The 26,640-nt window shown below is 48.6% G+C and overlaps 1 long non-coding RNA gene across 3 annotated transcripts; it reads left to right on the forward strand.

Annotated features, from left to right (window-relative positions):
• The first annotated feature begins 223 nt into the window (after nucleotides 1-223).
• Nucleotides 224-25,988, forward strand: LOC139702819 (uncharacterized). Of its 3 annotated transcripts, none has more exons than XR_011705412.1 (5): nucleotides 224-294; nucleotides 1,466-1,523; nucleotides 3,059-3,227; nucleotides 3,578-3,883; nucleotides 25,359-25,988. It is a non-coding gene; the product is annotated as an uncharacterized lncRNA (long non-coding RNA). The 3 variants fall into 3 exon arrangements; XR_011705410.1 differs by lacking the exon at nucleotides 25,359-25,988 and adding an exon at nucleotides 7,828-7,968; XR_011705411.1 differs by lacking the exon at nucleotides 25,359-25,988 and adding an exon at nucleotides 7,828-7,968 and having other exon boundaries at nucleotides 3,592-3,883.
• Nucleotides 25,989-26,640: the final 652 nt, after the last annotated feature.

The following is a 26,640-nucleotide window of genomic DNA, read 5'->3' on the forward strand; positions in this document are numbered from 1 at the left end:
CACCATAGACAGATATGCTCAGCCACTGACCCACAACCACACGCACCATGAATGATGCGTGGGCCACAGAAGGTCCCAATTCCTTCCTGTTTATTTGCACATGTTTTATTAAAGCACAAAAATAAGCTCAGTCCTGAGTTGAGAGTCAGGACTGTAGCTCCATAAATCAGGGCGGAGCCCAGTGCAGACATGAGGCTGGGCTCCCCGATAAGCTGGGGTGGCCCAGACCTGAGACACACAGGTCTCCACAGGACGCACTTCAGGTCCCGGGTCAGGAGATGGAACAGACTGGAGGTGACGGAGGGCGAGGCAGCCCAGGGACTCTGTGGGGAGGCAGGGAGGGCTCGGTGGCTGCCGGGTTGGGGCTCCCAGGAGTCCCAGAGCTCAGTGGGTCTCCCGCTCAGTCACTTCTCTGGAGCCTCCTAGAACTCTGACCCAGGGGGACAGGCTGCGTTGGCAGCGGCGGCGGCCACTGGGCCTGTGGCCTGCTAAGGGCTGAGCTGGGATTCGTGGGCAGAGAAGAGGGCGTGAGCGGGGCCGGGGCACAGGGCAAGTGACCAGAGCCACAGCCCAGCTGGCCGGGGGCCAAGCCCACTCACAGGCCATGAGCTGGGAGTGGATGGGTACAGGGTGCAAAGGGGCTGGTCCAGGATGTCCCCCAGGGCCGAGTCACTCAAGGTCCCCAGAACCTTCAGCGTCAGGGCCAGCTCGGCCTGCGAGGCCACAGGGTGCTCCCACACCTGGGAAGAGATGACAAAGAACAGGCGAGGGGAGACAGTGAGGATGACAGGCAAGGGTGCCCAGGAGGGAACAGTGTGGGAGAACAGGGAACAGACAAGTGACATGGAGCACGTGACAGGGACAGGAGAGATCCCGGGAGAGGCAGCGAGAAGGGAACACTGCAGATGAAGGGGACCCAGGTGAGGCAGGAGGATAGGGGAAGGCACAAGTGAAAGGGGACTCCCTGGGTCACAGAGGGCTGTGGGGACAGGGGGTGGGGACAGGTGGGAAGAGGTCAGGTTAGGGAGGCAGAGGAGGGGACAGTGGCTGCCTGTGGGAGGAGGGTGGTTAGGAGGTGGATGGACTGTGAGAGATGGCTGAAAGAAAGGCCCAGGGTCAGGGGAGGGGCTGCGTTGGGAGGAAGGCGGGTGGAGGGTGGGGACAAGGATGGGGCGGGGATCGGTGTGCCAGGCGGCCAGCTGAGCAGGACAGAGTGACTGTGGGGCTTCCAGCTCCTGTGTGACAGTGATTTGAACCTGTCAACGTGACACACCACCCTGGTTGTAGGGGGCTTGATGGTGGGGACAGGTCCTGTTCTGGCCGAGCCCAGCACCATAGTCACCAGCACCACGCGCCATGCTATGGGGATTGTTAGAGCCTTGGCCAAATCACAGCTGCTTCCCTGGCTACTGGCTCCGCTTTTTTAACCCCAGCTAAATGTGCAATCTGAATTCTTGTTGGCCAGGAACACATGCGACCCTTGATTTGGAAGATCTGAATGGGTGGAGCCAGCGAGTAAGCAGGTATGCACGTGGCCAGGTGAGCCCAGCGTTGGACACCCACCTGTAATCCCAGCAACTGGGGAGCCTGAGGCAGGAGGATCTCAGGTTTAAGGCCAGCCTCAGCAACTTGGGGAGGCCCTAGGCAACCTAGCAATACCCCGTCTCAAAACAGAAAAATAAAAAGGGCTGGAGATGCAGTTCAGTGGTAGAGTGGCCCTGGATTCAAGCCCTTGTACCAGAACGTTCCACCACTAGCTCATTTCATGCTCCTAACAGTCCACGAGTAGTTCCTTTTGTGATTGTGATGGTTAATGTTGGGTGTCAGCCTGACTAGCTGAGGGGTGCCTAGGTAGCTGGAGAAACATCATTTCTAGATGTGAGCGCGAAGGTGTTTCTGGAAGAGACTGAGTCAGCAGACTGAGCGAGGAGGAGCCGCCCTCACCCAGAGCCCCTTCCACTCAGCCTAGGCCCAGATGGAACAAAAAGGCAGAGGAGCTGGGCATGGCGTAATCCCAGGGACTCTGGAGGAGGGGGAGGATCTCAGGGTCAAAGCCAGTGTCAGCCACTTAGTGAGACCCTGTCTCAAAATGAAAAAAGGAAAAATGGGGCTGGGAATGAAGGTCTCACTAAGTTACCTAGGGTCTCACTAAGTGGCTGAGGCTGGCTTTGAACTTGTGATCCTCCTGCCTCAGCCTCCTGAGCCGCTGGGATTACAGGCCTGTGCACCATGCCCAGCTGGAGCTCAGTGTGAAAGCCCCCCTGGATTCAATCCTCGGTATCTCCAAAAAGCAGAGGCAAAACAAATGGCTCTTTCTTCTGAGCTGGGGCACCCTTCTTGTCCTGCCCTGGGACTTCAGAGCTTTACCTTTTCTGGCCTTTGGATTTCAGGACTTGCAGACCCCCAGGTTCTCAGGCCTTTGGCCTCAGATGAGAGTTACACCCTCAACCTCCCTGGTTCTTCCCAGCCACCATAATTACACTAGCCCACAGTAAATTCCCCTAAGCCCCCCCTCTCCTAGCTGTGCACATAGCTCCTCACATAGCCTAAGTGCTTCATCCTGGGAACAGGTTCTGAGTGATGATGCATTGTTAGTTTATTTTGTTGGTGTGTGAAGGTACTTACACAAATTAAGATGGTTATGATGTCACTAGGTAATATAATTGTGTGTGTTTGTGTGTGTGTGTGTGTGTGTGTGTGTTTTGAGAAAAGGTTTTGCTGAGTTGTTTGGGAAGAACTTGAACTCACAATCCTCTTGCCTCAGCCTCCTGAGTTGCTGGGATTACAGGTGTGCACCACTGGCCCGGCATTAGATGATGTCATCTCATGGGGTCATTGTGGTGTAGAGGGTCCATCGCTGAGAGAAATGCTGCTACGTGGCACATGACTGTTCTCTGGAGAGCCCTGGATAATGCGCTGGTCATCCCCATTTCACTGATGTGGTAACCGAGGCCTAGGAAGGCAGTGACTTGCCCGTGGGCCCACAGTTGGTTAGCTACAGGGCTGGGCTGCGAGCAGAGAACCTCAGCCGTCTCCGGTTCTTCTTTCTGTTCCTCAGGGTGGCATGAAAGGGGCAGGCAGCCCCTCATTTGCTGGGGACGAAGGCACTTCCTGGGGATCCGAGGGGCTGCCTGGGGAACAGGCTTTGAGGAGGGCTTCCAGGAGACAGGCATCAGGCTGATGGCTCTGCTGTCACCAGCCCTGCGGTCATAACCATCGTGGACCAGGTAGAAATGGCTCTGATGTGCAGGAGGCCTGCATGTTTCATTCCTTTATTTCTTTTTCTTAGTCCTTAGGTGCAGGAGGTTATTAATCACACTCTTCATATCCTAACGCAGCATTACAAATGGCCCATAAAAGACCCTCTGCGGTCCCCCCCCCACATTGCCCATTCCCCCCGCCACCCCTCCTCCTCACAAGTGCCCAAATGGGCTTGATATATGGCTGCAAGGATAGACCTTCATAATTTGTGATTTTGTGTGTGTATGTGTTTCCAATTTACATAAATGAGATCGTGCTATAAATCTCCTTCTACTTCTCTCTTTTTTTCTTTGAAACTGAACACTGCATTTCTGAGAGCTCTCCTTATAGCCCTGGACATCAAGTTCTCGTTCCTCACTGCTGTGCTGTATCCCAGGGTGCGCCCACAGCACTGTTGCTTACCGACTCCCCCAGAGATGGACACTTAGGTTGCCTCCAGTTCTCTACCGTCACAAGGCTCACACCTGTCCTCTGTGTGGGAGATTTTCTAGAATATACTGCGGCACACCAGCTGGTGCCCTCCTACCACATCCCGTCAGCTCGCGGGTGCAGCCACTTGCAGACTCGGTGGGCAGTTCCCACACAACGACAGCCGCCCGCCTCGGGTGCCTGGCTCTTCCTGGTGAGTGTGAGGCCTTTTCCCGTCTGCTGCAGGGCAGACCGGAAGCCCCAGGGCCATTCCCCAGGGCGGGCCAGTGATGGTTGGAGTCGGGGGATGAACCCTGCAGGTGCCTTGTTCCCCCGGGGCCAGCTCCGAGGGCACTTCTACACGGTTCCTGCGTCTTCCGAGGGCCCCCAGTGTGAGTGAGCTCTGGTTGCTCACGGTGGTGACCCTTTTAAGGCTGCGACTGGGGTGAGGCAAGGGAGGGTCACAGGGTGCAAAACTGAAGGGGGGTGTGCTCACTGTCACCTCTATTCCAGGCTGCACCATTCATTTGTGTTTGTTTATTTATTTATTCATTTACTTATTGGTACCAGGGATTGAACCCAGGGGCTCTTAACCACTGAGCCACATCCCCAACGCCCCCCCTTTTTTTTCCTAGACACACAGTCTCACTGAGTTGCTTAGGGCCTCACTAAGTTGCTGAGGCTGGCTTTGAACTCACGATCCTCCTGTCTCAGCCTCCCGAGCCACTGGGTTGGCAGGTGTGTGCCACCATGCCTGACATTTATTAGCCTTTTGCTCTTCTGGTCTCAATGTCCCCACTTACGCTTCTAGGGAGCATTTCCCAAATCGACCACATGTACTCTTGGTCAGGGTAGGCTTTGGGGAGACCCAAGCCCAGACGTGTACATATTCAGGAGCAGGGTTGCTGCATCACAGGGCACACCTGCTCAGTAGAACTTTCTGCAGTGGTGGAAATATTCTGTCTGTATACTGTCCCATGGTTGGCTCTCCGTAAGGGTGGGTTCTGCACCACAGATGTGATTAATGTGGACTGGAAAAATAACTGCATTTCTATTGGGTGTGTATAGACTATATTTTGGTCATTATTCCCTAAGCAATACACTATAACAAGTATTTACATAGCACTTACACCATAATAGGTATTATAAATAATCTAGAGATGATTTAAAGTGTACAGAAAGATGTGCATAGGAATATATGAATACTACATCATTTTATATAAGGGACTTGAGTGTCTGTGAATTTTGGTGTCCATGGAGGATCTGGGAGCCAATCCCCTGCAGATACCTGGGGATGACTGTATAGTACTAGCCACATGCAGCTGTTGAATACTTAAATAATGCAACAGAGAACCTGAATTTTCATTCTATTTCAATTTAATTGCTATAGGTAGCTAGTGGCTTCCAACTTTTTTATCCCCATATTGGGGATTAACCCAGGGGCATTCTACCACTGAGCTACATCTCCAGCCCTTTTTAGTTCCTATTTTGAGACAGGGCCTCAATAAGTTGCCCAGGCTGGTCTGTGTCCTTGTGATCCTCCTGCCTCAGGCTCCAGAATTGCTGGAATGATAGGCATGTGCCACCTCATCCCACTAGGGCAGTACAGTTTGGTGGGTTTTGTTTTTGTTTTTGTACCGGGGTTTGAACCCAGGGGTGCTTAACCATTGAGCCACACCCCCAGCCCTGTTTTTTGTATTTTATTTAGAGACAGGTTCTCACTGAGTTGCGGAGGCTGGCTTTGAATTCGAGATCCTCCTGCCTCAGCCTCCTGAGCTGCTGGGATTACAGGCGTGACCCACTGTGCCTGCCCAGCAGGCAGCAGCTTTAAATACTCATTATGGTGCCTACTTCCTCCCCTCCAGAGATGTTTGGGAGCTCCTCTATGCTAGCACTAGTGTAGCTTCTCCAATACTGGGATCTGATTTAGATGATGACCTCCTGGGCCCTGATTCTGAATCTGGCATGATAAATGAGACTTTTGAGATTGTGGAAAGAGATGAATAATTTTGCAACATCCTCAAAATCTTTGATCCTTGATGAGGGCCACAACCAAGTTAAGATGGCGCCTGGCAGTATGCTAGGAGGAGTGGTTTCTGAGTAATGCCAGCGAGCCATTAAGATGATGGAGATTCCTTAATGACTGAGTGCTGTGTCTAGATTATGTCAATTAAGTTAAGCTGTGTATAATTATTAAGATGATGAGGATTCCTTATTGGTTGACTGCTGTATCTAGTTTATGTTAATTGAGTTAAGCTGTGTGTAATTAGTTGGGTATATATACCTCTGCTGTCCACAGAGAAGCGGCTCCCGCTGTATCAACCTTCACAAGTTGCTTGTCACCACCCCCCCCCCCCCCCCCCCGTTATTTTGCCCAGCCAGACTTCAGCAGATCCTTGGGGCTGGGGATGTGGCTCAAGTGGTAGCGCACTCATCTGGCATGCATGCGGCCCGGGTTCGATCCTTAGCACCACATAAAAACAACGATGTTGTGTCCGCTGAAAACTAAAAAATAAATATTAAAAAAAAAAAGACTGCGGCAGGTCCTTCTGCTACTGAGAAATATGTTCCTTTCCCTTGAACACAGCTGGCCTTCAACTATACAGTGCTGCATAAACTCTGAGACTAGGTCAGAAAAGACTGAGCATCTTTTGCTTGGTTCTCTTGAGACTCTCATTCTGGGAAAGGCCAGGTGCCTGTGAGAAAGCCAGTTGCTCTCAGACCACGTGTTCCCACCTCACTTGGCATAAACTGTCACTCACAGGAGGGAGCCAACTCGGATGCCTGGCATAGCTCTTAGGTTCCCTAAACTATGGTGGAGGCTCATCTCTCAAATTCCCACCCCACCAAGCACCCTATGCAGTCATTTCTGATCAATTATTCCCCTGCCTCTGGCGAAGGAAGAAATTACATATGCATAGATATACAGTTTTTCCTTTTACATGCAAATAAGCTTATTCTCTTTGCATGTTGTGCTACAATTACTATGTAACAAACTTGTGATGCTGTCACTGTGCAAGGTGGCTGTCACTGGGAATGTGTGAACAGAGCTCTGTGTGTTTTTTTCTTTTCGGGGGAGGACGGGTGCCAGGGATTGAACTCAGGGGCACTCAACCACTGAGCCACATCCCCAGCCCTATTCTGTATTTTATTTAGAGACAGGGTCTCACTGAGTTGCTTAGTGCCTCACTGTTGCTGATGCTGGTTTTGAACTCGCGATCCTCTTGCCTCAGCCTTGGGAGCTGCTGGGATTACAGGCTTGCACCACTGCGCCCCTCTCAGAACTCTGTTGATTGCCTTGGCAATGACAAAATTTAAAAAGGAACCAAAGTCTTCATGATATAATGTCTTTAACATTCCAAGATACAAGAAATAATGATTCATTATATATATATTTTATCACAGGTGTAGGGCACTTGCTTAGCACATGTGAGACCTTGGGTTTAACCCCAAGCACCACAATCAATAAATAAATACTTGTCATCTCAAGAATGAGGAAAAGCTCAAGTAGAATTGGGAAAGCCAAGCAACAGGTGGAGAAACCAAGGTGAAACAGATATTGGAATTAGCCGACAAGAGGTTTAAGTTAACTATTGTAAAAATGCTTCAACAAGCAATCAGAAATACTCTTGAAACAAATTTTAAAATAGAAAGTCTCAGTAAAGAAATAGCAGAAACAAGAAATGAATGGAAATTTTACAAGTGAAAAAAATACGAGAAGTAAAACTCAGAGTGGGGCCAACTAGTGAATGGAGATGATGGAGAAAAGAATCAGTGAGGGCTGGGGCTGTGGCTCAGTGGCAGAGCGCTGGCCTCGCATGTGTGAGGCACTGGGTTCAATCTTCAGCACCACATAAAAATAAATAAAATAATCATTAAAAAAGAATCAGCTTGAAAATCAATAGAAATTATTCATTTGGAACAACAGGAGCAAATAGTAAATAGATTGAAGAATGAAACAAAAGAGAGAAAAACTGATTTTTCTTTTTTTAATGAAAAGAGCCTCAAGGACCTCTGGAACAGCAAGAAAATATCTAATATTCATATCACTGAAATTCCAGAAGAACCGAAAAAAGATGGATCTAAAAGACATATTATATCTTTCCTTCTGCTTGATTTGGTTTATTTAGCTATTTTTTTTCTTTTTTATTTTATCAGGTGGGGTCTCAATATGTTGCCTAGGCTGACCTTGAACTCCTGGGTTCAAGAGATTCTCCTGCCTCATCCTCCCAAGTAGCTGGGACCACCAGTGTGTGCCATTATACCTGGCTTAATAAAAAAGACACAATGTTTTCCTTCCCTCCCTCCCTCCCTCCCTTCCTTCCTGTCTCTTTGAAGACAGGGTCTCACTAAGTTGCTGAGGACCTTGCTAGGTTGCTGAGGCTGGCCTCAAATCTGCAATCCTGGGATCACACATGCGCTACCACACCCTGCTGAAATATACCTTTAAACTAGGAAAAGGATCAACTGCATTTTATGAAAATAACCATTTGCTCTGTGAAAGACCCTGTTAAGAAGATGAGAAAACAGGTCACTAACTTGAAAATAAAATGCAAATCACATATCCAACATGGGCTAATGACCTATTTGCACACATGTAACTTTCAAAACTGATCCATAAAGACCATAAACAATCCAATAGAAAGTGGGCAGAAGACAGGGACGGGCGGGTAATTCGTCAAAGAGGATAAACATGAAAAATGTCAATATCACTAGTCATTAGTGAAATACAAATTAAAGCCATGTTGAGTTATCACTATGCACCGATTAGAATGATTCATGATAATACTGATACGACCAAATGCTGGCGGGATGTGAATATGTTGCTGGTCGGGACTATCAAATGACAGTCATTCTAGAAAACATTTGTCACTTTCTTTCTTTTAACTTTATTTATTTATTTAAATGATTAATTGATTCACTCTTGTGGTGATACTAGGGATTGAACCCAGGGCTTTGCACATGCCAGGCAAACATTGTCAGTTTCTTAAAAATTAAGCATACACTTACCACGTGTGATTCAGCAATCACACTCCTGGGCGTTTATTCTGAAGATTTTTTTTTTTTTTTTTTTTTGGTGCTGGGGATTGAACCCAGGGGAGCTTTACCACTGAGCCCCATCCCCAGCCCTTTTAAATATATTTTATTTAGAGACAGGGTCTCGCCAAGTTGCTTAAGGCCTTGCTAAATTGCTGAGGCTGGACTTGAACTTGTAATCCTTCTGCCTCAGCCTCCCAAGCTGCTGGGATTATGGGGTGTGCCACTGTGTCCATCAACATTTATGTTTGTACAAAAACATGAAACAAATACTTATAGCAGCACTGTTCGTAATGATGCTAAACTGGGGCTGGGGTTGTGGCTCAGGGGCAGAGTGCTTGCCTTGCATGTGTGAGGCACTGGGTTCGATCCTCAGCACCGCATAAAAATAAATAAGTAAATAAAGGTACTGGGTCCATCTATGCCTAAAAAAAAAAAAAATCCCCCCCAAAATAAAACACTCAAACTGGAAGCAACACATGTCTTTCAAGAGCCAAATGGTTCAAATTTGGCTCGCTCACACAAAAGAATACATTCAGCAATAAAAGACTTTAAACCATTGATAACACATAGCTCACATGGATTTTAAGGACATTAGGTTGAGTGAACAAAAAAAAAAAGATATTGTAAGTCTCCATTTATGCAACTTTTTGTTGTTTGATTCATGGGAACTGAACCCAGGGGCCCATGCCTGCTAGGCAAGTCCTGTACCACTGAGCTCCCTCCCCAGTCCTTTTTATTTTGAGACAGGGTCTCGCGAAATTACTCAGGCTGGCCTCCAACTTGTGAACTCTTGCCTCAGCCTCCTGAGCAGCTGGAATCACCGGCATGCGCCACCTGGCTATATAACATTCTTGAAATGACAAAATTATAGAGATGGAGAAGAGATTAGTGGTTGTCAAGGGGAAGGAAGGAAGCAGGAGGGAGGAACAGGAAAGGGGTGGCACTAGGTGGTTCTTGGTGGTAAAGAAGCAATTCTGCATGTTGATCGTGAGATTTATACATGTGATGAAATGTCCCGGAATTATACACAAAGACGCACACAAAGAAACGAGTGTCTGCTAAGACTGGTGAGGTGCCGGGAAGGTCTGTCATCGAGTGCACGGTATTGTGACAATGTTGTTTTCAGAATGTCAGATGTTATCTTTAGGGAAAGCTGACTGAGGGTACTGGGGGCCTCTTGGTAGTGTTTTTGTAACTTCTTGGAAGTCTATAGCATTTTAAAATAAAAATGTTTTTAAAAGGTCAAAATACTAAAAGAAGAATTTTAATTCCATGCATTTTTTTTTTCTATTTAAGGTGTATTTTTTTACTTTCCTCCCTCTCCACCCCTGTCTTTTGTAATAGAGCTCACCCTGACACCATTCTACTGGGGATTGGAATCCAGGGGCGCTTAACCACTGAGCCACGTCCCCAGCCCATTTTATTTTGAGACAAGAGCCTTGCTAATTTGCTGAGCTGCCCTGGAACTTGGATCCTCCTGCCTCAGGCTTCCAAGATGCTGAGACTACAGATGTGCAAACCATTCTTTTTCTTTTCTTTTCTTTTGGTACTGGGGATTGAACTCAGGGGCACTCGACCCCTGAGCCACATCCCAGCCCTATTTTGTATTTTATTTAGAGACAGGGTCTCACTGAGTTGCTTAGTACCTCACTTTTGCTGAGGTTGGCTTTGAACTCACGATCCTCCTGCCTCAGCCTCCCAAGCCATGGGATGACAGGTGTGCACCACTCTCACTGGGCTAGCCAACCATTCTTAATTGATGGCTTTCTCTCTGCCCACCCATCAACAGCAGATCCACACACCTGTTCCCGTTCCTGGTGGCATCTGTGTCACCGTATAGATTTTCATACCTCTTGCTCTCCCTTTGCAATGCTCCCGGCAATGGCTGCACTGGTGCGGGCTGGTCCAGGGGAGAGGGATACAAGGCACAAATTCTGAGGTGGGGGTAGGAGGAGCTGAGCTGGGGGACCCTGAGCAGAAGGATTTCCCCGCCTTTCTTCGCCTCCCTCCTCCGCTGTGCCAGTCCTGCCACCGGGCGTTCTCTGTTGTGTCTCTAGGAACCCCCGAGGGGGTGCTATTGTTTGCCTATTTGTGCCCCCTTAAAATTCATATGCGGTGTGGGGGGGCTGGTGGGGTGGAGGGAGGGATGGTAAAATGACCAGTGGGGACTAAGCTATAATGAAATAGGAGTGAGACGCTCTGGTGGGCTGGTGCATGGTACTGTGACGCAGGGTGACGCAAGGTGACGATCGTGTACTGTAAATTTTAAAAACCTCAAAGAATGGTTTTGGATGTTTTCACCATGAAGAAACGATGACAGTTGGAAGAGATAGGCATGTTTTCCCTGATTTAAACATGACACAATGTGTCAAAACATCACGTGGCACCCCATGGGTACATACACTTTCAATGTTTTCATGTGTCATTTAATCTAATCAGTGATAAGGAGGCACCAGGCACATCCCTTAGCTTCATCCCTCGCTGGGTATGTTTGTCTGGAGACTTTGTGTCCCTTTTGTGTTGTGCGGCTGTCATCTCAGCAGCTTGGGAGGCTGAGGCAGGAGGATGGGAGTTCAAAGCGTTTTCCCAACTTGACCTCGTGGGCCTTCTTCCCCTCACCGGTAGTCGGATGAAGAAAGACACCTTTCCTCTCCCCTTTGTCCTTCCCGTCCCCCACTCCTTTAAGCCCTTGTTGGTCATCTCCCTGTTGTTGTGACAAAATGCCAGAGAAAATCATTTCAGAGGAGGAAAGATATATTTTGGGTCAAATTTTCAGAGGTTCTGGTCCATGATTAGTTGGCTCCTTTGTTTCTGGGGCCCGTGATGAGGCAGAGCATCGTGGTGGGGGGAGGCGGTGGGGCAGAGATGTGCCCCGCCTGGTGGCCAGGCAGCAGAGGGCAAGAGAGGAAGGCCCTGGGGACAAATACTCTTCCAGGTCACGCCCCCAAGGACCCACCTCCTTCAACTGGGCCCCACCTCCCGAAGTCTCCACCAAAAGAACCCAGTAAGTTATGAGTCCATAAGTGGATTAATCCACTGATGAGGCTAAAGCCCTCATCATCCAGCCGCCTCCCACCTCGGGACACTGCTGCCTTGGGGACCAAGTCTTCAACAGTGAGCTTTTGGGGGACATTTCAGGTCTAGCCAGAGCAGCCCTCCCCTCCCGCTTGCTGCAGCAGGCCCCAGGCCCCAGGCCTATGGAGAGGTGGGAGCTGGCCCTCTGCCCTAGCTGGGGCCCAAGGAATTCGTCTTTTCTCCCATCAGATATGGTCAAGCCCCTCCTAGACGCCAGGGATGAGCACGGGTTTCCTGTCATGGTCCTGCGGGGGGAATGGGTCTGGGGACAGTGACGGGAGGAGCCCCCAGCTTGGGGAACAAGGCAGATCTCAATGGGAAGCGCCACTACTGAGCTCTGCCAACAGGGGGCAGCGGGGTTCACAAGGAGCGGAGAGGCCCTGGAAGCAAGAGGGCCCAGGCTAGCCTCCGTGGGACAAGTGGGAGCTGGCGACCCGTAGAGCACTCCGGAAGTCCCCTCTACCAGGCGCTGCCAAGATGTGTTCCCTGGGTGTGCTCCGAACCCCTCTGGCCCCTTAGGAGGCACCGCGCTGGTAGGTGACAGAGTTGGATTCATGCCCCGGGCCTCCTGACTCCAGAGCTCCCCTTCCCAATCACCCTGCGGGGACACTCACAAGGGTGACGGCCTGTGCCACTTTGGGTGCCTCTGACTCGACCTCCCCTGCTGCTGCCTCTCCCAGGAGTCTGAGTCCCTGAAGGTGAGGAGACGACCCCCATCCAGCTGCAGCCACCAGGACCAGGCTGGCCCCGCAGCCTCTGCCCACTGGGTGGGTGGCGAGGGATGAGGACCTGGCTGGGCCGTGGAGTGGGGCTGCTGACCAGGGGAGGGGTCAGCCTCCCTTAGCTTCGTCCCTCGCTGGGTATGTTTCCCTGGAGACCTTGTGTCCCCCTAGCTGGAAGGTTCCACTCGGCTTTGAATCCCTGGGTCTCAGTCTCTGATGTCTGTGCTGCCCACGTCTGTGTTTCTAGCTCTGCCGTCTGTCCTGGTGTCGCCTCTCTGTGTCTGTCTGTTTTGACATCTTTAGGGATCTCTCCATAGCTCCTGGGGTCCTAGGGACAGGTTTTGGCCTTGCTACATATTTCTTAGCTTTGGCTGCACATTAGAGACTCGTGGGAGCTGATATTAATAATAAATAATAACGATGGCAAAGATAGCTCACATCTCCTACGCCGGGTGCTGTGATGCTTACGTTTAATTCATGTAAGTCTAACTACGACCTTGTGATGGTGGCATTTCCATCACTCCCGTTTTACAGATGAGGAAACTGAGACCTCAACATGAGGGTTTCCTCTTCCAAATCTCCAAATCTTAATTAATAACAGGCAGCCCTGGCATTGACGCCAGTGTTTCTTCTACTTTAATATGTCCACGAATCACCTGTGGACAGCGTGAAAGTGTAGAGATGGGTCTCACCATGTTGCACAGGCTGGCCTCCAACTTCTGGGCTCAAGCGATGCTCCTGCCTCATTTTCCCAAGTGGCTGGGACTCCTGGTGTGGGTCACCGTACCCAGCAAGAGAGTCTGCATTTCTACCGCTCTGTAAAGGCCATGCTGATGCTGCAGCTCTGTGGATCAGCCCCTACATGATTCTAATGCTCCCACGTTGAGGATCAAGAGTTTTAACCATCACACCTGTGGCCACCTGTGATAAAGCAGTGATTCTCAAAGTGTGGTCCGCGGACCAGAAGATCAGCATCACCTGGGAACTTGTCAGAAATGCAAATCCTCTGAGCTCCTGAATCAACAATTCTTGGGGTGGGACCCAGCCGTCCATGATTTAGCAAGACCTCTTGATGATTCTTGTGCACCCTCAAGTTTGGGAACCCCTGATGGTGTGTAATGATGAGACTCCTCAGGTCTCAGGGTTCCAGGAGAATTCTGCATTCCAGGCCCTGGAAGGGTCTGCAGGGCAGGGCTGGGGAAGCCCAGGTGGGTGGTGGTCAGCGGATGACACAGGGAATCGGGAAAGAGGGAGGAGCAGGGAGCCTGGAATTCTGGAAAGAGATTCCCGACTGGAAAATCCTCAGCGCTCAGGGAGTGGTGGGAGGAGAGGAAGTTGCCCTGAGTCACCCCTATTTTCTAGCGATGGCGAAAGTACAAAGTAAGGAGGTAGATGTTTTTAAAGAAATTGGGGCACGGAGGAGGCCTTTCTTGGAATCTTAGGGGACACATGTAGGAGTTTTGGGGGAGTGCCAGAAGAAAGATGATGGGTTTGGATGACTTGTCTCACACATACCCCGTAATAAATAATGATGACAGTGACTGTGTTTCACAAAATGCGCTAAGTGCTTTATACCCGCGATGATGAGACGCCTCCCAAAGGCCCGAGGCGGGCATGTTCTCCTCTTCCCTCCCCGATGAGGAGGCTGAGGCCTCACTGTAACCGTGGAGCCCCCCGCCACCGGCCCCCGCCTCTCTCTCTCTCACACACACATTTTCAATTCATCAGCAAATTCTGTCAGCTGTACTTTCTTTTAAAAAAATGTCTTAATTTATTATCTAGTCAGTTTAAAGTGGCTTTTCTTTCTTTTTTTTTAAAAAACCCATTGTGTTGATTCTTTGTTATGTTTTTTTTTAAATACATGATTCGTTTGCTGTGCTGGGGATCAAACCCAGAGCCTTGCACGTGCTAGACAAGCACTCGACCACTGAGCTACATCCCCAGCTCGATTATTATTTTGGGGACAGGGTCTCACGGTTGCCTAGGCTGGTCGGCTGGCCTTGAAACTCCTACACTAGAGCAAACCTCTGGCCTTGGCCTCCCCAGTAGCTGAGACTGTGTGCATGTGGCCTTGTGCCCAGGTTAAAGGTGATTTTTTAAAAATAATTTTTTTTTTCATGAGCCCTGCTAGGGAGGGACTCTGGGACCTTCTGTGTGCTAGGCATATGCTCTACCACTGAGCCCACACCCCCAGCCCCTGTACTTTTTATCTTTTAATTTTCCTTATCCATGACAGTAGGATGTATTTTGACCTATCATACATACATGGAGTATAACTCCTTCTTCTTGTGCTTGAACATGATGTGGAGTCACACTGACTGTGTATTCGTATATGAACAAGGGAAAGTTAAGTCCGATTCATTCTATGGTCTTTCCCATTCCCATCCCCTTTCCCTTTTCTTTATCCCACTTTGTCTAATCCAATGAATTTCTATTCTTCCCTCCCCGCTGCTTATTGTGAATTAGCATCTGCATATCAGAGAGAACATTTGGCCTTTGGTTTTGGGGGACCTGCTTATTTCACTTAGCATGATAGTCTCCAGGTCCATCCATTTACTGGCAAATGCCATAATTTCATTCTTCTTTATGGCTGAGTAATATTTCATTGTGTATATATACCACATTTTTTAAAGAGATAATTTTTTAATATTTATTTATTTATTATAGTTTTCGGTGGACACAACATCTTTTATTTTATTTTTAAGTGGTGCTGAGGATCGAACCCAGCGCCCCGCGCATGCCAGGCGAGCGTGCTACCGCTTGAGCCACATCCCCAGCCCTTACCACATTTTCTTTATCCACATTTTCATCTGTTGAAGGGCACCTAGATTGGTTCACAATGGCTTAGCTATTGTGAATTAAGCTGCTATCAACATTGATGTGGCTGCGGCACTGTAGTATGCTGATTTTGCCCAGCCCTGTACTTTCAAATTGTTTCCAAATTCACCCACATGTCCCCTCTCCACACCCCCCTCATCCTGATCTTGTCCCCTATCAGCTTCTTACCTGGATGACCACAGCAGTCTCCTCCTGGTCTCCCACTCTGTTTCTCCTAACAGTGTCTCTTAGGGCTCTTAGTTGCAGACAACAGAATTCACACTGGACACTTTTTGAGCAGTGGAGGGGATGGGAAACTCACAGATTATGAGAGAGGAGCAAGAGGCAAATTATGAAACTAAAGATCTGAACAAGCCCCAATCACACCTCGAGGGCCTCTCTGGAGAAAATCTCTGTACATGCTGCTTAGAACTGCTCATAGTCAGGACACGGCCCAGGAAAACTCTTTTTGTGTGTGGGGGCATAGGGGATTGAACTCAGGGGCCTCAATCACTGAACCACACCCCCAGCTCTATTTTGTATTTTATTTAGAGACAGGGTCTCACTGAGTTGCTCAGCGCCTCACTTTGGCTGAGGCTGGCTTTGAACTTGCAATCCTCCTGCCTCAGCCTCCCGAGCTGCTGGGACTACACATGTGCCCACTGTGCCCAGCCAGAAACCTCTTTCCCGCCTGCCTGGCTCTATTGCAGTGGACACCAGGTAACTGCGCTCTGTTCTATGGCCACCTTCTTTTGGGGCTTGCTTCTTATTTTTATTTAATAATAAAATCCAGCATTTATTGAGCACTTTATTACATCCCAGGTACTATTATTCACTTCATTTATTTCTCACAATCACCCCACGGATGGTATCCCAATTTTATAGATGAGGAAACTAAGGATCGGAAATGTGAAGCAACCCACCTGAGGTCAAACAACTTGCAAGTGGCAAAGTCAGACACCACACTTGAGCCTGTCTTAATGGACTTCATACTCCATATCCTTGCTTGACATTTTATTACATATTTTTTTTGGTAACAGCTTCACTGAGGTGTGATTCCCATACCATCTAGCTCGCCCACGTAAAACAAACAATTCAGTGGACTTCAGCAGATCCAGCGTGGTGAAACTGTCACCACAATCACTTTTAGAAGATTTTTACCACCCCAAGAAGAAATCTCACACTCTTAATAGCCACCCTCTGTCCCCCGCCCCCCAAGTCCTTCCCCTCAGTAATCCCAGGTAACCACTAATCGACTTTCTGTCTCTGTGGCTGCATCTATTCTGGATATTTCACGTCAGTTGGATTGTACCATGTGTGATCTTTTGTGTCTGGCTATTATGAACAAAGCTGTTATGAACATTTGCATATAAGATTTTGTGTGGACATGTATAGCTCACTTTTTTTTTTTGTACTGGGGATTGAACCCAGAGGCACTTAACCTCTGAGCCACATCCCCAGCCCCCATTATTTTTTTATTTTGAGACAAGGTCTCACTAAGTTGCTAAGGCTGGCTTTGAACTTGAGATCCTCCTGCCTCAGCCTCACCAGCTGCTAGAATGACAGGCCTGAGCCATCGCCCCTGTGGCTCACTTTTGAATCCAAGTTTCTGTGGATGCATGTGATTGGAGGAGCCCAGGTCACGTGTCTGCTCCAGGTCACGTGTATGCAGATATACTTAAGAGGTGCCAGGGACCATGCTTGGTAGTGTGTTATTTGGCTTCTCCGTGAGGAAGGATAGCGCTCAGTAGAGTGATAATCACAGCGCTGGAGAGCATTTGTGTGGGTTTTAAATTTACTGCTTCTTGGCTCCAAATTCATTCTTTTTGCTTGCTCTGTGATAACCAATACTCCTTTGGTGTTTGAGGATTCATTTGTTAAAGGACATCAAAATCTGAGGATGCTCAATTCCCTTATCTAAAATGATATAGTAGTTGGGCACCGTGGTGCACACCTGTAATCCCAGTGACTCGGGAGACTGAGGTAGGAGGATTGCAAGTTTGAGACCTGCCTCAGCAATTTAGCAAAACTCTGCTCAAAATAAAAAAATAAAAAGAGCTGGGGAAAAATAAAAAATAAAAAGAGCTCAGTGGCAGAGCGCCCCTGGGTTCAATTCCCGGTACTGTGGTAAACAACAACAAAAAACAAACAAAAACATAGTATTTACCTAAAACCTATGTATATCTCTTGTACACCAAACCATTCTAGATTATGTATAATACTTAATGCAGCATAAATGCTACATAGTAGCTGTATTGTTTAGGGAATAAAGACAAGAAAAAAAGTCTGGGCATGTTCAGTACCGACGCTAACTCCCACGGCTACCCACACAGTGCAAGGGTCAGACCCCAACCTCTATGGGGGAGATGGACCTGTGAGATGGTGGGGGCTACAGCAGGGCAGGCCCCCATGGATAGGGTTCAATATACCCTAAAAAAATCATTTTGCTTTTGAAACTTTCTGGATTTTTCTTTCCTTAAATTTTTACTCTGTAGTTGGCTGAAGCCACCAGGGCACACCAAGGGCTTGACTGTGGCTCCTTTGCCAGCCAGCAACTTGGTCAGCCTGGCCAGTAGAGGGTGCTGGAGAGACACTGGAGGCGAAGGGGAGGCTTGCCTGCCAGGCTCTACCAAGGGAGCTTGTCTGTCCCCTGCTGGGAGCCCTGTGGTTTCTCTGGGACCAGGTGCAGGCCCGGGAAGTCATCTGCTTTCTCCAGCATGGTCCCCCACCCACTTTTTTTTTTTTTTTTTAGCTGTAGTTGGACACAATTCCTTTGTTTATTTCTTTTTATGTGGTGCTGAGGATGGAACCCAGGGCCTCACATGTGCAAGGCGAGCGCTCTACCTCTGAGCCCCAGCCCCAGCCCCCCTCCCCTCCCCCACACTTTTGACTTAGGTGGCGGCAGCATCTCCAGGCACCTCATATGGTGCTAGCCCGGTGGTCACTGTCCTTACATCCTCTCTCCAGCCCCCAGCATGTGCAGGCTGGGCTGGGGGACATGGGCTGGCTATGTGTGAACTGATGACCCAGACTTCATCCGTCTGTCTATCCTGGAGCTGTCCTGGCTGGTGCCCCACATGGAAGAGCCTCAGCCTCCTGCAAAGGATGTCCTCTTTACTTCCTAGTTCTGTTAGCACCCTCAGCAGCACCCCAATTCTCTTTGTGCACCCATCCACCCACCAACCGTGGCTTACCTGCACCCAGAGGGTTGCTTCTGCTTCCCTGGAGAACTTTTCTATCTTCCAGCAGTGAAGGCCTGAATCCCACTTCCAAGTTTGTCCCTCCTTGGGTACTGTTCCTCAGCCTTGGGGTGCCCTTAAGAGTTCTTTCCACTGTATGTAATCTCCTCTCATTCCTTCACAATTCATTATGTTAACTTCCCCTGATTAGTTTACTATGGTCTCTCTCATTTGGTCTCAGACCAGCACAGCAGTCAGTACATGCTGTACAGACCCAAACAACAGATGTCATCTATACAACCTGTGTTAGTCTGTCTTCTGTTGCTATAACAAAATACCTGAGGCTGAGTATTTTATAAAGAAAAGAAGTTTATTGAGTCCACAATTTTGGAGAATGAAAGTCCAAAATCAGGCAGCCTCATCTTGTTTGATCTCTAGAGAGGGCCCCTCTGGCTGCCTCACAACATGGTGGAGAACTGGAAAGGGAAGCAGCCTTATGCCAAAGGGGCTATGTGCATGGCTTGGCCTTGCTTTATGACAACCTGTGCTAGAGACCAGCATTAATCCCTTTAAGAGCTTCCCCCATGACCTACTTATGTTCCATTGGGCCCTGCTTCTTGAAGTGTCCTCCCCCTCAACACTACCACACTGGGACCAAAGACAGGAGATTTGGAGGACACACTCCAATCACAGCACTGTCCCAGGACCTTTGCACTTGCAGTTCTCGCCACCAGAAATCCTTTCCCCAAATGTTTGCATAACTTGCTTCCTGCTTCATCCTCAGCTAAATGGGTACTGCCAGCACACTTTGCCCCAACCCTGCTTTACGCTTTCTGTGTGGCACTGCGCCCTATGTGACATGTGTTTATTTGCAGTTCTGTTTATTCTGCTCCTCCCCGTGAGGATGTGAACCTTGTGCAGGACTCTGTTAGCCCTGGTCTATGTCTATGTAGGATCTCTACAACCTGGAATCCTGCTGAGCATGGGTAATTGCTTAATACAAGTACTTTTATTCATAATTAAAATGTTATTTTTAAAAACGGATAGGTATTTTTCTATTTTCATGTAGTTTTTTCTTTTCTTTTTTTTTTGTGCTTAACCACGAAACCACATCTCTAGCCCCCTTTTTTGTTTTGTTTTTGGTACCGGGGATTGAACTCAGGGGCACTCGACCACTGAGCCACATCCCCAGCCCTATTTTGTATTTTATTTAGCGACGGGGTCTCACTGAGTTGCTGAGCGCCTCGCTTTTGCTGAGGCTGGCTTTGAATTCTTAATCCTCCTGCCTCAGCCTCCTGAGCCGCTGGGATTACAGGTGTGCACCACCATGCCTGGCTCATATAGTTCTTCTTGATTTATTTTTCTTTCTTTTCTCTTCTCCTTCTTTGTTGTCCTCCTCTTCCCCCTCTTTGCACCGGGAACCTAAACCAGAGTATCACACATGCTGGGCGTGGGCTCTACCACTGAACTACGTGCCGGGTCCTTCATGTATATTTTTCAACCTTTTGGTAAAACCATTTTATTAATGTATTAGTCGGGGTTCCACCCGGGAAAAAGGGGTGCACACACACAGAATGATATAGAGAGATGGATTGCAGGGAACTGGCTTTGCCGTCTGCAGGGGTAGAGTTTCTTCTCTGTCAAGGAAACCTGAGTTTTGCTTTGAAGTGATTAGATGAGGTCCACACAGATCATGGAGAATCCTCTCCTTTACTGTAGTCAACTGATTGTGGATTTAATCACATCTTCAAAGCCCCTTCTCAGGGGCACCTGAGCTGGTGTTTAATGGAACAACTGGCTACTGTAGCCTGTCCATGCTGACACAGAAGAGAAGCGTCCAGGGAAGGTAGGATTTCTATACAGTGAGCCGCGCACGTTGAGAGTGTGTCGTTGATGAGCCTTGACATCTGCATGCACCTGCGTCTTTCCTTCCTCAGGAAGCAAGCCAGCTCCTCTGTTTCGATGAGGTTGCACTTTCCAGGGTTTTATAACAGGCATTTGAGGCTGAATAAATAATGCACAGCGGAGTGAAATAACTTGCCAAGGATTACACAACTAGAAAGTGCTCATCCCAAGATCCTAACCCACATCTCAGGCTCCCGAGTCCAGTGCCATCTCTCATGTAATGGCATCTTCTGGGAGCCGAGAACGTCAGTGCCCGATGGCTGATCACTTGGATATGCTGACTTCATTCTTCCCCTCCCTGGCTTCCTCTGGGTCCTACATTACACAGGGTCCATGAATGGTCGCCAAGATCCTCTCACAGATTCAGCTGTTGCTGGGTTGTGGTGGCACAGCTTGTAATCCTAGCAACTCGGGAGGCTGAGGCAGGAGGATCTCGAGTTCAAAGCCAGGCTCAGCAGATTAGCAAGATCTGTCTCCAAATAAAATATAAAAAAGGGCTGGGGATGTGACTCAGTGGTTTAGCACCCCTGGATTCAACCCCCCATACCAAAAGAAGGAAAAAAAAATTCAGCTGTTGCCAGTGTGATAGTTTTAGGAAATTCAGACTCCAAGAGGCCATCAGTCCCTGCTGGCTCCACCCTCCTGACTGGTATCCATGGTGTCACAGGAGAGGCTTCACGTGGCCATCGGTCAGCTTGCGTTCTTGCCCGCCTGCCTTCCATCATGAGAGAAGGAAACAGGAATGTCCTCCCAGAGGGAGACACCTCCATCTTGGGCTTCCTGGCTTCCAGACCTCTGAGGAATGAATTTCTGTACTTTATAAATCACGTAGTCGTAGGTATCCTTTATAGCAGCACAACAGACTGAGACGCTGGTTAAAGAATTGTCCCTTTTCTATATATTTCCTCTGGTCCTTTCCTGTATCTCTACCTACCTATTTTGGTTCTCTATTGACATGTAACAAATGACCCCAACACGGGGTGGGGGGGGGGCAGAAACAGCAGTGCGATTCTTATTTCTCAAGATTCCGTGAGTTGACCTGGTGGTCCCTCTACTGATCCCTCCTGTGCCCACTCCTGAGGCTGCCTGGGTCCTGGTCACTTGGGCTGCTCACGTGGCTGCCCTTTCCTGGTGGTCCTCGATCACTCAGATCTAGGCTGGGCTTCCTCTCGTGGTGGGGAGGGTCTTTCCAAGAGCTCGAGGTCCGAGCTCGGGTACTTACCTGTGAATGCCCTGTTGTCTCACCCGCCCTCAGTGGGCAGGAAGACCACATGGAGCGTCCGACAGGAGTGGCTCACAGGGCCACCCAGATGAGTCTTTGACACTGCCTGGGGGCTTCACTGTTTTTGCAAGACAGCAACCATTGGTGCCAAATGGATGCATGCATAGCCTGGCTGTACCACTCGTTACTCATTAGCTGTGTTAACTTGGCCAAGTGACTCCACTGCTCTGTGCCTCAGTGTCCTCCCCTGTAAAATGGGTATATCTCAAAGTGCGATTGTGACGGCTGGATAAGCCCGACGTCTGGCCCATCGATAGCACTCCATAAACAACGGCCCTCGGTCACCTTCCCTCATCAGCTCTAGGTGGTTGGTTCGTGGTTCCCAAGGGCTTCGAGTCATATTTGATTGAGAATAGAGACTGACCATCAGACAGAGATTTACTTCTCTCCTATAAAACGAGTCCAGAGGTAGGTCAGGATTACACGTCTACACTGTCAGCAGGGATCAAGCTCCTTCTAGCCTTCTGTTCTGCCAATCTCAGCGCATAGATTGCACTCTGGGTTTGATTTCTTGGTTCATTGTGGCGGCTGGAACTTCAGCCATCATATTCACATTAAAAAAAAAAAAAGAAATAATAAAGAAGGACTGAAGGACACTTGTCAGCTATTGAATCCCTTTAAGAAATGTTTCTGGGTGCCCCATCCAAATATTTGAATTTTTTTTTGGTGTGGCCTTAGCCATCTTAGCTGCAAGGGAGGCTGGTAAATATCTTTGCCAGGCCGGACAGTCACCTGAAATGAAATGGGAGTTCTGTTACAAAGGAAAGCGGAGGGTGGACATAGCCCAGGCACCTAGCACTCTCTGTCGCATGCCCGGAGCCAGACGTCGAGGGTGCAGGTGCAGAAAAGGGCTGGGGAGCTTTTCCCACTAGGATGTCCTCCTGCGAGAGCAAGGATTTTTGTGTTTTGTCCCTTAGAACAAAGCCTCGCTCACAGTCAGCATGCAGTGAATGGTGAGTGAATGAGGCCCTGGCTGACACTCCAAGGAATGGAAGAAACTCTTACAATTGCTGGAAACATGTAAAGGTCTTAATGAGAAATACGTGTCGATTCAGCCTCAATTATTTATCTCGAAAACTGTCATTCTTGTAGAAAAAATTTTAACAATAGTACAAAGCACACCAGGTAGGAGTCCCAGGGGATCCGCCTCCCTTCTCTCTCTCTCTCTCTCTCTCTCTCTCTCCCACTTGAAATTGAGTTGCTGACCTCAAAGTATTTCAGGCGTAAATACTTCACATAAATCTCCGAAAAATAAGACCATTCTCCTACAGAGACCTCAGTGCTCCAAAATTCACACATTCCGTCAATGACGTCAAAACACATTATCTCACACACACTCCATGTTCGAATTTACCCACTTATACCAATAACAGCTTTGTTTTTTGAAATAATATACTTTAGCTCATAGAAGCTGAGAGCACCTTGGTGGTGGGTAGGTTCTGGGGGTTGAGGAGGGGGAAGTTGGGGAGATGCTGTTCTAAGAATCCAAAATGTCAATGAGGTGGGGTGGCAAGGTTTGGATCTGGAATGTCCCCCAAAGCCCCATGTGTTAGGGGCTAGGTCCCCAGTCTGTGGTGCTACTGGGAGGCAGTGGAACTTCCAAGAGATGGGCCTGGTTGGAAGTCTTCCAGCCATACGGGAGCATGCTCTTGAAGGGGTCGCTGTGACCCCAGGCTCTTCCACCTTCGCCCTCTCATTGTTTCCCAACCACAACAAGGTGAACAGATCGCTTCTCCACGCTCTACCTGCTGGGATATGCTGTCTTGCCACCGGCCCACTGATTGTGGACTGAAACCTTTGAAACTATGAGCCAAAATAAATCTTTTTTCTTCTTTTTCCACGGCTAGTGATTGAACCCAGAGCCTCGTGCATGCCAGGCAAGCAGTCTGCCACTGAGTTACATCCCCAGCCTACCTTTCCTCTTTTTAACTTGATTATCTGAGTTGTTTTGTTATAGTAATGGGAAGCTGACTAACACAGGTAGCATAAGATCTGGGGTGCCTACAGTTAATAACAATGATGCTGTATACTTGAAAATGGCTAGGAAAGCCAGGTGAGGTGGCACACGCCTGTAATCCCAGCAGCTTGGGAGGCTGAGGCAGGAGGATCAAGAGTTCAAAGCCAGCCTCAGCAACTTAGTGAGGCCCTAAGCAACTCAGTGAGGTCCTGTCTCTAAATAAAATATAAAAAAGGACTGAGTTTGTGGCTCAGAGGTTAAACGCCCCTGGGTTCAATCCCTGGTAACAAAAAAGAAAAAAAAAATGTCTAGGAGAGTAGATTTGAATTGTTCTTACTACACACACACAAAATGACTAGCGTATGTCGTAATGTATATGTTAATTAGCTGAATTTAGCCTTTCCACAATGTATTCATATTCCAAAATATGTTGTACATCATACATATATATTTTTTTATTTTTTAGTTGTAGTTAGACACAATACCTTTATTTTATTTTTATGTGGTGCCGAGAATTGAGCCCAGCACCCCACACGTGCTGGGTGAGTGCTGTACTGCTGAACCACAACCCCAGCCCCATATATATATAATTTTTGTCAATTAAAAATGTATATATTTGGGGCTGGGGATGTGGCTCAAGCGGTAGCGCGCTTGCTTGGCGTGCGTGCGGCCCGGGTTCGATCCTCAGCACCACATACAAACAAAGATGTTGTGTCCGCTGAAAACTAAGAAATAAATATTAAAATTCTCTCTCTCTCTCTTTAAAAAAATGTATATATTTGAAATCCAAGGTCTGGTTCAATCAATACCTGTATATCACAGTTAGAAATCAATAATTTGTTTCTTTCTTCCCTTTGGTCTAAAATGGTTCCACAGTCTTTTTGTTTGTTTTAGTCTCATGACACTGACATTTTGAAGAGTCCTAGGGAGTTGTTCTATAGGATATTTTGCTTGGGTTTGCCTGGTCCTGTCTTCCTGATTTAGATTCAGTCTAAACATTTCCCCCCAAATAGCTCCAGGATGGTACTGTATCCTCAGCGCATCAGATCAGGAGGAGCGTTGTCAGCGTGTCCCCTTTTCGGTGATCAGCGTAAGCTGGAGTTAGTCTGATTTCCCCACTGTAAAAGTTTCTGTCCTTCCTTCAAATTAAGAAGTCACCTGTGGGATGAGACTTGCAATCGTGAGCACATTCTGTTCCCCGACTTCTTACCCAGAGACTGTAGCAGCAGCCACTGATGATTCTGATCACAAAGTAGCTGGCAGATTCTGCACCATCAATTGTGGTTCTCGAGAAAGCAGCCCAGAGTTTCCATTAAGATGGAAAAACTTTCATCACTAAGGTGCTCTTCGACAACAAGGTCAAAATAAGTTTTTCTTGCATTTTTCTTGAAATCTTTTGGTAGCTCATTTCCCCATAGCCTGAGGCTATTTATGGGGCTCTCTGTTCCCTTCCTGATACCGTTGCCTCTTCTCACTGTTGGCTAAGAATTCCCAAGAAGCCCCAGCCAGGAGACCCTAGCCTCACAGCATTTGGAGAAATCATTAAGCTCTTGAGGGAAATGAAGACTCAGGACCCTGGACAGGCATCGGTGGTGCAGACAGGAGCTAAGATTTCTTGAACACTGATCCTGTGCTGAGAACTTGTATTTGTATGTGTACTGACTCATTTTGTGTTTTCAAGAACCTTATTAGTTACATTTTCCTGTCAACAGGGACTGGGAAACCGAGAATCCTATTCTTAGACTTCCACCCGGCAGACTCTGTCTCCTGTTTGGATTCCTCCCATCAGATGCACGGACGCAAGATTTGGCTGGTGGGCCTGGCGGTGGCCATGGGTCTGTTGGCTGCAGGGTGAGGGGCAGGTCTGCTTGCTGTGGTGACCTGGATCCCAGCAGTCTCCTGAGGACAGTTGTTTTTCACAGTGTCAGTTCCTGGTCGTGCTGCCGTCCTGATCATGTTGGTGGTGGCCAATTCCTGCTTAAGCATTCTGACCTTGGAAGGAAAATGGTCTCGGGGGGCCCAGTTCTGTGGTTTGGTTCTTGAAGTGCCACCTGAGCTGTCAGTACAGGATCTATTCCACTTACTTTCCTGACACTTCTGTAAACCATTTAAAATCTTCTAATAAGTCCCTTTTCATAAAAATTAACTGGAATAGATCCTGGTCTCTTTAATGATGAACCGTATTAGTTCACAATGGCCACTATGACAAGTAACACAGTTACACTTGATTTAAAAAAAAAAACAGATTCAGGGGCTGGGGTTGTGACTCAGTGGTAAAGTGCTTGACTAGCACATGCAAGGCCCTGGGTTCGATCCTCAGCACCACATATAAGTAATTAAAATAAAGGTATTGCGTCCAACTACAACTAAATATGTATATATATAGTCCTCGTGTCCCTCTCTGACCTCCTGTCTGGGTGGAGGGTGCAGGGACCTGCTCCTGCCGTCCGCCCGCGTCCTGGCACCTCCATGCCCAGCTTGGCTGGGGGGTCCCCACCCAGCAGGGTGGCCCTGGGCCTGGGCGGGGGCAGCGGGTCTGCAGCTGGGCTCTTGTTGGCTTGGACACCTCAGGTGACCTTCCTGAGAAGAGAAGGGGAGATGCTTATTTAGAGAATGGTACAAGAGCATGTGACCCTGGGATTATGTGGATAGGGTCGCCCCAGGCCCGGGGAGGGACAGTGCAGGGCAGGCCACACGGACCACACTGCTGCTCCACAGGTCCCTTCCCCAGGACCTCACCACACCCCCATGTCCAGTGCTCGGGGCTCCTGGGGGCACTCTTTCTGGGGAAAGGGAAGGACAGGGAGCCACAGGCAAGTGCCTCGCCTCAATCTAGTCCCTTCCAAGTGGACAGCCCATGGCCAGTGTCAGCTGCCACCAAGGGACTAGAGCCCCTGAAACGGCTGCAGGAGGGACAGCTCTGGGGCCACTCAGCTGCAGAGCTCCGCAGTGGGGGAAGGGCCCAGCTGCACTTGGAAGAACCTTGGACCCTCT

This window comes from Marmota flaviventris, chromosome 18 (assembly GCF_047511675.1).
Source record: "Marmota flaviventris isolate mMarFla1 chromosome 18, mMarFla1.hap1, whole genome shotgun sequence".
Lineage (NCBI taxonomy): Eukaryota > Metazoa > Chordata > Mammalia > Rodentia > Sciuridae > Marmota > Marmota flaviventris.